This window comes from Hylobates moloch, unplaced genomic scaffold, assembly GCF_009828535.3.
Source record: "Hylobates moloch isolate HMO894 unplaced genomic scaffold, HMol_V3 SCAFFOLD_25, whole genome shotgun sequence".
Lineage (NCBI taxonomy): Eukaryota > Metazoa > Chordata > Mammalia > Primates > Hylobatidae > Hylobates > Hylobates moloch.
The window spans coordinates 6,410,341-6,421,851 of NW_026652300.1; positions in this window are offsets into that span (position 1 = coordinate 6,410,341).

Genomic DNA, 11,511 nt, shown 5'->3' on the forward strand with positions numbered 1-11,511 from the left:
GAAGAACTGGTATTTTAAACCAATGAGTAAATGACACTTTTCTGAGTTTAAGACTCCCCTTTGCAATGTTAAGAACAGCAATGTTTATGAAAATTATTCTGCCTAGAATAATTGCAAAATAAACCATGAAACTGATGCTATTTTTAACTTAACATTTTTAAAGCATTTTCCAGTGATGTAGAGAATGGACAAGTTAAACAGGTTTCAGACACTATACTTGCAGATGCATCTTGTCATTCAAGAGGAATCCTTACAGTAAAAATTGGATGCTATCCTTTTTAAAATTTTTTCCCTTAGTGCTAGTGCTACACACATACCCAGCTCTCCACATATACTGGTAAATCCATGAATACTCTCACTGATATTTTGTCCTTATCTAAAGTATACCCAGCCTTCCACTCCATACCAAAAATGTGTCTTTTTTTTTTTTTTTTGCCTTCATACTGATTTAACAATAGACCTATCCACATTGTCTATGGTAATTTGATATATAGCTTTAGACTGGAGATAGGAAAACTTTTTGTCAAGGGCTATAGTAAACATTTTGGGCTTGCAAGTCATGCAGTCCATTGCAACTAACCATTTAACTCTGAAGCCAAAGATAATATGTCAGTGAATGCGCATGCCTGTGTTCCAATAAAACTTTATTTTATGAACACTAAAATCTACAATCTGCATTTCATATAATGCTCACATGTTGTGAAATATTCTTTTGGTATTTTTTCAACCATCTAAAAATGTAAAACTGATTCTTAGTTCACAGGAAACACAGGCAGTGGTCTGGATTAGGCCTGTAGGCCATAGTTTTCTAACCCCTAATTTAAGAACTGAGCTACTGTAATATAGCAGACAGTCTACCAGATATGATCACATACACAACAAACTGAAAGGAAAGAAAAAAGAAAACTGGACTGGTAACTGTCCAATCAAGTGAAGGTGTTCAAACTTTAAAAAGGAGATTCTGTGTGTGTATATTAAGTACATTGCTTTTAATGTAGCTTATTCACTTACACGTCAAACTGATCAGATTAACAATCTAATTGCCAAATGTTGCCTCTAGTGGATTAACATATTACTCTTCCCTTCGTAAATCACATCACCTTTAATTTCTTCTAGGTTTTCAAACAGTAGCTAAATTCAGAAATCTTTTTAAAGTGACACTAGTAAAGAGAAGCACATAAAAAAATCTCCAGGAAGATGCTGGTCAAGGATGCAAAATTTTAGTTAGACAGCAGGAATAAATTCATATGCCTTGTTCAACATAGTGACCATAGATAATAACAATGTATTGTATACTTGAAAACTGCTAAGACGATAGATTTTAAGTGTTCTCGCCACAAAAAAATAAGTATGTCAAGTAATGCATACGTTGATTAGCTCAATTCGGCCATTCCACAATGCAAACATATTTCAAAACATCACACTGTACATCATAAATATATTTAATATTTGTCAATTTAAAAGTAAATTTAAGAACTCTAAAGAGAGGTGATTCTAGATGGTTTCCTTTTGATAGTTTGAGGAACCAGGGCAGCTAAATGGAAGGAAACAGGGGACGACTGTGGCAATTCTGTTTAAATGCTAATATCATTCAGTCTATTTCTATGTTCCCTTTATGTCTACTCAGCCTTACATCCAATCACTGTGGATTCATGGGAACTGATACCAGTGACAGAACCTCGAAACCCTGCCTTTGTCATTTAACTGGATCATGATGAAATAGATATCAACATCCATAACAGAAATAGAAATAGTAAAAGAAATCGAAAAAAAAATCAGGATAGATTTGTACCTTCTTAAAAATGTCTGTATTCTCAGGAGAATCTGATTCAATACCAAGGTAAAGTGAATCAGTTCCCCATCTCTTCTTCCCATATTGCTTCACATCCTTACCACAGCCCAATCATGGAAGGAGTGCATTCCCCACACACTGAAGTTAGGCTTTGACATGTGACTTGCCATGGCCAGTGCCAGGTGGGTGGAGACAACAGTGTGCAAATTCCTGCCTATGTCTCAAGAGTCTTCCGTTAATTCCACTTGCCATCTTGTGCCTTTGCCATTGCTTAACTTTCCTGGCTAGATGCAGCCAGCCTGGGCCCTAGAATAGATATACATGGGACAGAACTAATAGAAGAGCCATGACACTTTGACCTCTGGTCAAGCAGCTGAGCTCTATCTAGGTAAGCCAACCCTAGCTGACCCACAGATCCACTAGAATATGTGACGGATCCATTGAATTTCAAGAGTAGTTTGTTCTACAGCATTAGCATGGCAATAGCTAACTGATACAAACACACTTCTACATTTTAGACAACACAGCTACAAAGTTATAGCACTATCTTGTCTGTCTAAGTGCTTATGTGTATGCATGCTAGGAGTTCTATATTTCATTCCTTTCCAAAGTTACCTTAAATTAAAATGTGCTGCCCCCTGGGCCCTCATTCTTGAGTTAGTTCTTCTTTGAGGCTCCTGTGCACCTACTTTCATAATATTCATTCTGCTTGTTTTGAGACCATATTCACAACAGAATCAGAAAATCCAAAAGGGTAGAGGCCAGAATCAGGGAATATATTGTGTGTGACTCTAAATGCTTGGTCACTTAAAGCATTTGCTTGATGCTCATTATGCACTTCAGTGTTTAATCACTGATTTAAAGCTCTCAGAAATATTTAGTCTGACTTAGAGTAATAACAATAGCCAATATTTATTGAATATTTTCTATGAGCCCTGCTTATTCTGCATATATTATCTTACCTAATCCTTAAAACAACTCTGTGAGAGAGATCTTATTATCATATCCATTTAAAAGATGAGGAAACCAAAGCACTGACTTTATGTGTGTTTCAGGGCCACACATCTAGGCTGTGTAGCGAGGCTAGGACTCAAATCCTTGTCTCTTAATTTGACTGCCATGTCTGAATGCTTGAACCACTGTGCAATGGCCAACAGTTGAAATGCCATTGGCTTGAGATGATACCTTTGAGACAATACTTTTTTGTAATAATTAAAGACTTAAAAGAACTTGCAAATGATGAGTCTTGTGAATTTTCTGTCTGCTTTTGTCCAATTTTTAAAGTTGGCAGTCAGCGTGTCCAATATCAACAGTTCAAATCAAGAAAAACTCAGTAAATTAGCAGATGACAGAACAACTGCAATGTCCCCTCTCAAAACGACACATCTTACAAGTAGAATCAATGTCTGAAGACAAGTAAGGTAAACCTTCTCGGTGTCCCCCTTCCTGGGAGGGGGCATTCAAAATCTTCAGAAGTAGTACTCATTCCTCAGAAGCAACTTTCCTTTTTTCCTTTCTCTTCTATCTCTCAAAAAATATACTCAGTCTGGTATCTGGATTTGGCTGGTCGTTAATCTTGAAATCTTGACTCCTTCAAAGAGGGCAAATCCCATGAGCTTTGGGTCTGCTATGTTTCCTGCAGTACCTGCAGCACCTAGCACAGTCCCTGGCACATAGTAGGTTCCTAGTAAATCTGTGTGAACAGGGATGAACAGAAGCCGCCATAAGGGAAGGGGAAGGTGTGACGGAAGAGCCCTTGATATTTTCTTGTATTAATGTGCAGTGTTAATGATAACGTGCAACATTCTGTCCTACCACAAAGTAGGAGGGAAATGCACTCCCTTTCCAACTCTCCCTGCAGCATTTCTCTAGCAATCTCAGCACCACACGAGACGGGTCGTGGGATCATGCCCAGTCTTACTCCCGCCCTTTCAACACACCTCACTGAAGACTTAATGAGCAACCTAAGCCCAACCCCAGGAACCCCATTTGTCAGCCCTTTTAGTGAGGTGGCAGCGCAGAGTCCAGCCCCGGTCCCAGACGCAGTGACCACGGCGCTGGGGCAAAGAAACACGACTCCAGGGTTGGGGCTCCCCCGTACCTTCTAAAGGATTTCGAGAAGCGTCGCTGAGTTACTAAGCAGGTAGCACTTCAGGGTAACGGACCCGGCCACATGTCAGCCCCTCTACCGCGGACCCGCAGGGAAACTCGACTCCCATCGTCCCCCACCGTCCCCTCCTGGAGCGGCCCAGTGGCGCCCCCTGTGGCCTCTGTGCGTCGGGATACTCACCGCGTGGTGTAGCTGGGGCTTCTCCACGCAGTATAGTGGGTGCCCCACGTCGCCACTGGGAGGAGTGGCGCGCCTTAGGCGCAACCTAGGGTCACAGTGTGTCTCTGAGTCCCCCCTACTTCACTGCCATACCGGGGCAGACCCCCGGGGGCAAGCCCCGCTCCGTGCGTGCCAAGTGCTGTGCAAAGCGCCCCTGGTACAGCTTCCCGCCGCGGAGCCCGTGGGAACCTGGAGAAGGCTGCAGCGCTAACCTGGAGGTATGGGAGGAGGAGGGCGGGGAAGCGGCCAAGTGTGGAGAAGGCGGTGGGGGAGGAGGAGGAGGAAGGGGTCGCCTGGCGCGGCCGAGGCTGCTGCAGTTTCGCCGCGAATCCAGTGGGGACCTGCAGCGTGAAGGAGGAAGGGAAGAAGGAGGAGGAGGGGGAGGAGGGGGATGAGGGGGAGGAAGGCGAGGAGGGGGAGGAGGGAGGAGGGGGCAGGAGTGGGGAGGGGAGGCAGGAAGGGGAAGAGGGAAGGGAGGCAGGAAGGCGAGGGGGAGGAGGGGCAGCCAAGTCGGCTGCGTTCAGCCGCAGAGGTGGTGGGGACCTGGGGAAGGCGGCACCCTTGAAGTGGGAAGGGGAGGAGGCGGAGGGGGTAGCAAGAGGGGGAGGAGGTGGCAGGAGGGGGAGGGGGCAAAAGGCGAGGGGGCATGGGGGAGGAAGAGGACCTGCTTAGTCGGCTGAGTTCCACAGCAGATCCTATGGGAACCTGGAAAAGGCGGTAGCATGAAGAGGGGAAGGGGAGGAGGGGGAAAAGGGGGAGGAGGCGGGCAGGAGAGGGGAGGGGACAGGATGGGAAGGAGGAGCAGCCGAGTCTGTTCGGCCCCGGAGCTGCTGGGGACCTGGGGAAGGCGGCAGCGCGAAGGGGGAAGGGGACGAAGAAGAGGGTAGAGAAGGGGGGGGGGGGGGGGGGGGGGGGGAATGAGGCGGGGGGGGGGGGGGGGGGGTGAGGGAAGGGGGGGAATCGGCACTTTCTGATGCGATGGGCGGACGTTTAATTCCTTCCGCTCTTGGCTGGTCCATGAGGTCGCCGCAGCTGACAGCTGTTGAGGGCTGTCGAGGCTGGACGTGCGCCCATCACAGGTGCCCCGCCAGCCGGCCCTCCTGCCTCCTGTCACAATACCCAGGCCCGTGGTACCCCGGCTGCTGAGGGGGCGACTGACAAAGCCTTCAATGCCAACGAGAAGGCGAACTTGGGTTTCCAAGAAAGAGACTTTCACTACCTTTGAGGGAGGTGTGGGCCCGACCCTGCAAGAGATTCAGAGCTTTCTCCCGGGAGGGCAGAGTTTACCTTTCTAGAAAGCCGCCTTCTGTTAGAGTCTCGCAGAAGTTTTTATTGGAACACCGGCAGGCCCTTGGAGAGGTCAGGACTAGAGGAACCAAGTCATGCTGCCCAGGGGAAATGCTGAGGGGACAAGGCTGAGCGGGTTGCTGTTCCGTGTAGGTTCGGAATAACTCTTAAACTGGCCTCTACTCCGAAATCCCCTTATGGAAATCTGCATTTTAAAACACCTTGCAGAAGATCACCGAGTTCCCTCCACAGTTGTAATTTATGTCCAACTTCCCAAAGGCAGGGCCTAGGGCCAGAGTGGAGACTCCATACCCATGAACTATGCAAGCCACAGAAGAGTGGCTACAAAGTGGAAGATGTGTTTGAGGGTAGCTTGTGCCTATTTCTTAGGGTCCCACTCTACTGAACTGGCTGAATAACTCTCCACCTGGTCTGTGTAAGCGGAAGGGGCAGAAAAATGGGGTGTGGTATCTGAGTTACAACCCTTACAATTAGTTAAATGAACTGTCCACTGGCACGTAATATTTGAAAACAATTTGCAGCATAATTGTAATTAGCAGTGGGAATGTGAAGCCGCGGTGCAAGTGTCCTGAGCAATCTACCGTTAGATAGTCTCATGATAGTTTATCCACCGGGAAAACCGTATGGTTATATTTGCTGAAGTCAATCGTAGACCTGCCCTCTGATCCGGCATATTCCACTGCTAGATATACAGAGCACAATAGTCTCATATTCAAAAATGTTCATACTGTCTTGAGGCATAATTGCCCCAAATAAAAGCAGTGGAAATACACATCGACTGCTGCATGACAAACCAACTGTAGTCTGTACACATGATGGAATACTACTCAGCAATAAACAGGAAAATGCTACTGATGCACAGAATGAACGAATTAATCTCACAAACATGTTGAGAGAGAGAAATCAGACACAAGAGTACAACCTAAGATTTCACTTATTCTATAACTGAAATTGAAATGCTTAAGTGCAATAAGCAAGTGGAACCCATGGTGATAGATGCCATAAAGTGGTTACCAAAGTGGGAAGGTGGTATTGACTAGGAAGGTGATACAAGGGAATCTTCTAGGGTATTAGAAATAGCCTGTATCTTGATCTGAATGGCAGCTACTGGAGTACATTCATATGTAAATATTCACTGAGCAGTACAGTTCAGACTGAAGTATTTTATACCCTTCAAACTATGTGCATTTTATACTGCAATAAAAAATAAAAATAAATTTAAAATCGACCCCCTGCCCAAAGCAAGAACTTCCAAACAGAGTGTTGCTTGTCTTATGAGAAAGTCAATTGAACTATTTGCCCAAGTTTCTCATTCTCCCTGCAGCCTGACCTACCCAAATCTCCTTTCTTCTGCAATGTGGGAGAAAAGAGCATGCCCTTTCACCTTGGAGGCCTTCCATGCTCTGTGACATGTCCAAGCAGAGCTGGAAAAATGACACACTAAAGTTCCCTCTTTACTTTCAGTCTGTTCTGCTGCTAAAAGCAACCGTTAGTGCGAAGTCATCAAAGACCCTTGAAATAAGACAGAGGAGCAACTTGAGCTTCACCATCTGGCATCTTTCAAAGAACTGCAGCCAGGGCAACTTGTGGGAGATGGGGGGTGGCATGTGTATACAGATGCAAATCAGTGGCCTGGACAAGGTCCAGTTTAGGGACTTTTACATCACTGTGGTCTGTTCCCAAAGGTAAACACCCCAGACTTAGAACTTTTTTACCATCATGTTTGCCGTTAAGCCCCCAAAGCTAAAAATCCCTTTCCCTAAAAATACCATTTAATTACTAATATATTTAAACAATACCAGATGGGTCCCTGGGTCTTTAAAACCTTAACCATAGTCTTTTGATCATTACCCTTGAGTAAATCGCCTCTTAAAACTGTCATCTACTGACTATATACCTAAAGAAGTATAAATCGTTCTACCATAAAGACACATGCACATGTATGTTTATTGCAGCACCACTTAAAATAGCAAAGACTTGGAACCAACCCAAATGCCCATCAATGAGACTGGATAAAGAAAATGTAGCATGTATACACTGTGGAATACTATGCAGACATAAAAAGGAATTCATGTCCTTAGAGGGAGTTGGATGAAGCTGGAAACCATCATTTTCAGGAAACTAACGCAGGAACAGAAAACCAAACACTGCATGTTCTCAATTGTAAGTGGAATTAAACAATGAGAACACATGGATACTGAGAGGGGAACACCATGCACCAGGGCCTATCAGGGGGTAGGAGGCAAGGGGAGGGATAGCATTAGGAGAAATAACTTTAATCCATCTTGAGTTAATTTTTCTATAAAGTGTAAGGAAGGGGTCCAGTTTCAGTTTTCTATATATGGCTACCCAGTTTTCCCAGCACCATTTATTAAATAGTGAATCCCTTCCCCATTGCTTGTTTTTGTCAGGTTTGTCAAAGATCAGAGGGTTGTAGATTGTGGTGTTATTTATAAGGCCTCTATTCTGTTCCATTGGTCTAGCTCTCTGTTTTGGTACCAGTACTATGCTGTTTTTGTTACTGTAGCTTTGTAGTATAGTTTGAAGTCAGGTAGCATGATGACCCTAGCTTTGTTCTTTTTGCTTAGAATTGTCTTGGCTACACAGACTCCTTTTTGGTTCCATATTTTCACTCGCATCTGTGTGAAGAGACCACCAAACAGGCTTTGCGTGAGCAAAAAGGCCGTTTATTTCACCTCGGGTGCAGGCGAGCTGAGTCCGAAAAGAGAATCAGCAAAGGGAGACAGGGGAGGGGCCCTTTTATAAGATTTGAGTAGGTAAAGGAAAATTACAGTCAAAGGGGGTTGTTCTCTGGTGGACAGGTGTGGGGTCACAAGGTACTCAGTGGGGGAGCTTTTGAGCCAGGATGAGCCAGGAAAAGGAATTTCACAAGGTAATGTCAGCAGTTAAGGCAGTAACAGGCTATTTTCACTTCTTTTGTGATTCTTCAGTTACTTCAGGCCATTTGGATGTATACGTGCAGGTCACAGGGGATATGATGGCTTAGCTTGGGCTCAGAGACCTGACATATATGAAATTTAAAGTGTCTTTTTTCTAATTCTGTGAAGGAAGTCAATGACAGCTTGATGGGAATAGCATTAAATCTATAAATTACTTTGGGCAATATGGCCATTTTTACAATATTGATTATTCCCATCCATGAACATGGAATTTTTTTCCATTTGTTTGTGTCTTCTCTCATTTCCTTGAGCAGTGGTTTGTAGTTTTCCTTGGAGAGGTCCTTCCCATCCCTTGTAAGTTGGATTCGTAGGTATTTTATTCTCTTTGTATCAATTGTTCACTCATGATTTGGCTCTCTGCTTGTCTATTGCTGGTATGTAGGAATGCTTGTGATTTTTGCACACTGATTTTGTATCCTAAGAGTTTGATGAAGTTGCTTATCAGCTTAAGGAGTTTTGGGGCTGAGATGATGGTGTTTTCTAAATATAAAATCATGTCATCAGCAAACAGAGACAACTTGACTTCCTCTCTTCCTATTTGAAAATCCTTTATTTCTTTTTCTTGCCTGGTTGCTCTGGCCAGACCTCCCAATAATATGTTGAATAGGAGTGGTGAGAGAGTGCATACTTGTCTTGTGCCAGTTTTCAAAGAGAATGCTTCCAGCTTTTGACTATTCAGTATGATATTGGTTATGGGTTTGTCATAAATAGCTCTTATTTTTTTGAGATATGGTCCATCAATACTGTTTATTGAGAGTTTTTAGCATGAATGGTGTTGAATTTAATTGAAGGCCTTTTCTGCATCTGTTGAGATAATAATGTTGTCTTTTGTGTCATTGGTTCTGTTTATGTGATGAATTACATTTTCTCATTTGTGTATGTTGAACTAGCATTGAATTCCAGGGATGAGGCCAGCTTGAACGTGGTGGATGAGCTGTTTTATGTGCCACTACATTCAGTTGGCCACTATTTTATTAAGGATTTTCCCATCAATGTTCATCAGGGATACTGGCCTGAAATTTTCTTTTTTTTTCTTAATTTTTTTTGCACACAAAAACAATAAACATTTTCTAAAAATACATACAAACAAAAAGATGCGTATCAAACATATTAGGAAGGTTGCACATGGGAAGTCGGGGAATAGAAATGGGGGGTGGGAGTTAAAATAAATGAGAGAGGGGCTTTATATGGATCAGTGATAATAACTCAATCCTCTATTTGACAAAGAAGAGGGAGAAGGAAGAGGAAGAAAAAGAAAGTGGGATAAAGGATCAGAAAGGGAGGAAAATAGAAAAAATTAGAGTATGACTCTAGGGTAGACCTGTTTTGTTGTCACTGAGTTGGTTGGTTGGTTTGTCTGTTGTATTTTTCATGTTTCACCAAGTTGGCCAGACTGGTCTCGAACTCCTGGCCCGAAGTGATCAACCCGCCTCGCCCCCCAGAGTGCCGGGACCACAGGCGTGAGCCACCACGTCCAGCCCCCACATTGCTTCTGGCCTCCGTGGTAGACCTCCCAGATGGAGCGGCTGGGCAGAGGCACTCCTCACTTCTTCCCAGACACGGGGCGGCCGGGCAGAGGCGCTCCTCACTTCCCAGATGGGGCGGCCAGGCAGAGACGCTCCTCACTTCTTCCCAGACGATAGGTGGCTGGGCAGAGGCGCTCCTCACTTCCCAGACGATGGGTGGCCGGGCAGAGGTGCTCCTTACTTCCCAGACGCTGAAATTTTCTTTTTTTATTGTGTCTCTACCAGGTTTTGTTATCAGGATAATGCTGACCTCATAAAATGAGTTAGGGAGGAGACCCTCTTTTTCTGTTGTTTTGAATAGTTTCAGAAGGAATGGTGCTAGCTCCTCTTCGTACCTCTGGTAGAATTCAGCTGTGAATCCATGTGGTCCTGGGCTTTTTCTGCTGGTAGGCTGTTAACTAATGCCTCAAGTTCACAACATATTTTTGGTCTATTCAGCGGTTCAGCTTCTTCCTGGTTTAGTCTTGGGAGGGTGTATGTGTCCAGGAATTTTTCCATTTTTTCTAGATTTTCTAGTTTATTTGTATACAGATGTTTATAGTATTCTCTGATGGTAGTTTTTATTTCCATGGGATCAGTGGTGATATCCCTTGTATCATTTTTTATTGAGTCCATTTGATTCTTCTCTATTTTCTTCTTTATTAGTCTGGCTAGCGGTCTATCTATTTTGTTAATCTTTTCAAAATCCATCTCCTGGAATTACTGATTTTTTTTGTAGGGTTTTTCATGTCTCTTCTTCAGTTCTGTTCTATCTTACTTATTGCTTGTCCTCTGCTAGCTTTTGAATATTATTTTTCTTGCTTCTCTAGTTCTTTTGCAATGTTAGGGTGTCAATTTTAGATCTTTCCCACTTTCTGATGTGGGTATTTGGTGCTATAAATTTCCCTCTTAACACTGCTTTAAATGTGTCCCAGAGGTTCTGATACGTTGTCTCTTTGTTCTCATTGGTTTCAAAGAACTTCTTGATTTCTGCCTTAATTTCAATATGTACCCCGTAGTCATTCAGGAGCAGGTTGTTCAATTTCCATGTACTTGTGTGGTTTTGAGTGAGTTTCTTAATCCTGAGTTCCAATGTGATTGCACTGTGGTCTGAGAGACTGTTATGATTTTCATTTTTTCATTTGCTGAGGAGTGTTTTACTTCTAATTAAGTGGTCAATTTTAGAAAAAATGCTATGTTGTGCTGAGAGGAATGTGTATTCTGTTGATTTGGAGTGGAGAGTTCTGTAGATGACTATTAGGTCCACTTCATCCAGAGCTGAGTTTATGTCCCTAATATCCTTGTTAATTTTCTGTCTCGTTGATCTGTCTAATATTAACAGTGTGGTCTTAAAGTCTCCCACTATTATTGTGTGGGAGTCTAAGTCTCTTTGTAGGTCTCTAAGAACTTGCTTTATGAATCTGGGTGCTCCTGTATTGGGTGCACATATATTTAGAAGAGTTAGCTCTTCTTGTTGAATTGATCCCTTTGCCATTATGTAATGCCCTTCTTGTCTTCTTTTTTAATCTTTGTTGGTTTAAAGTCTGTTTTATCAGAGACTAGGGTTCCAGTCCCTGCTTTTTTTTTTTTTTTTTTTTTTTTTTTTTTTTTTTTTTT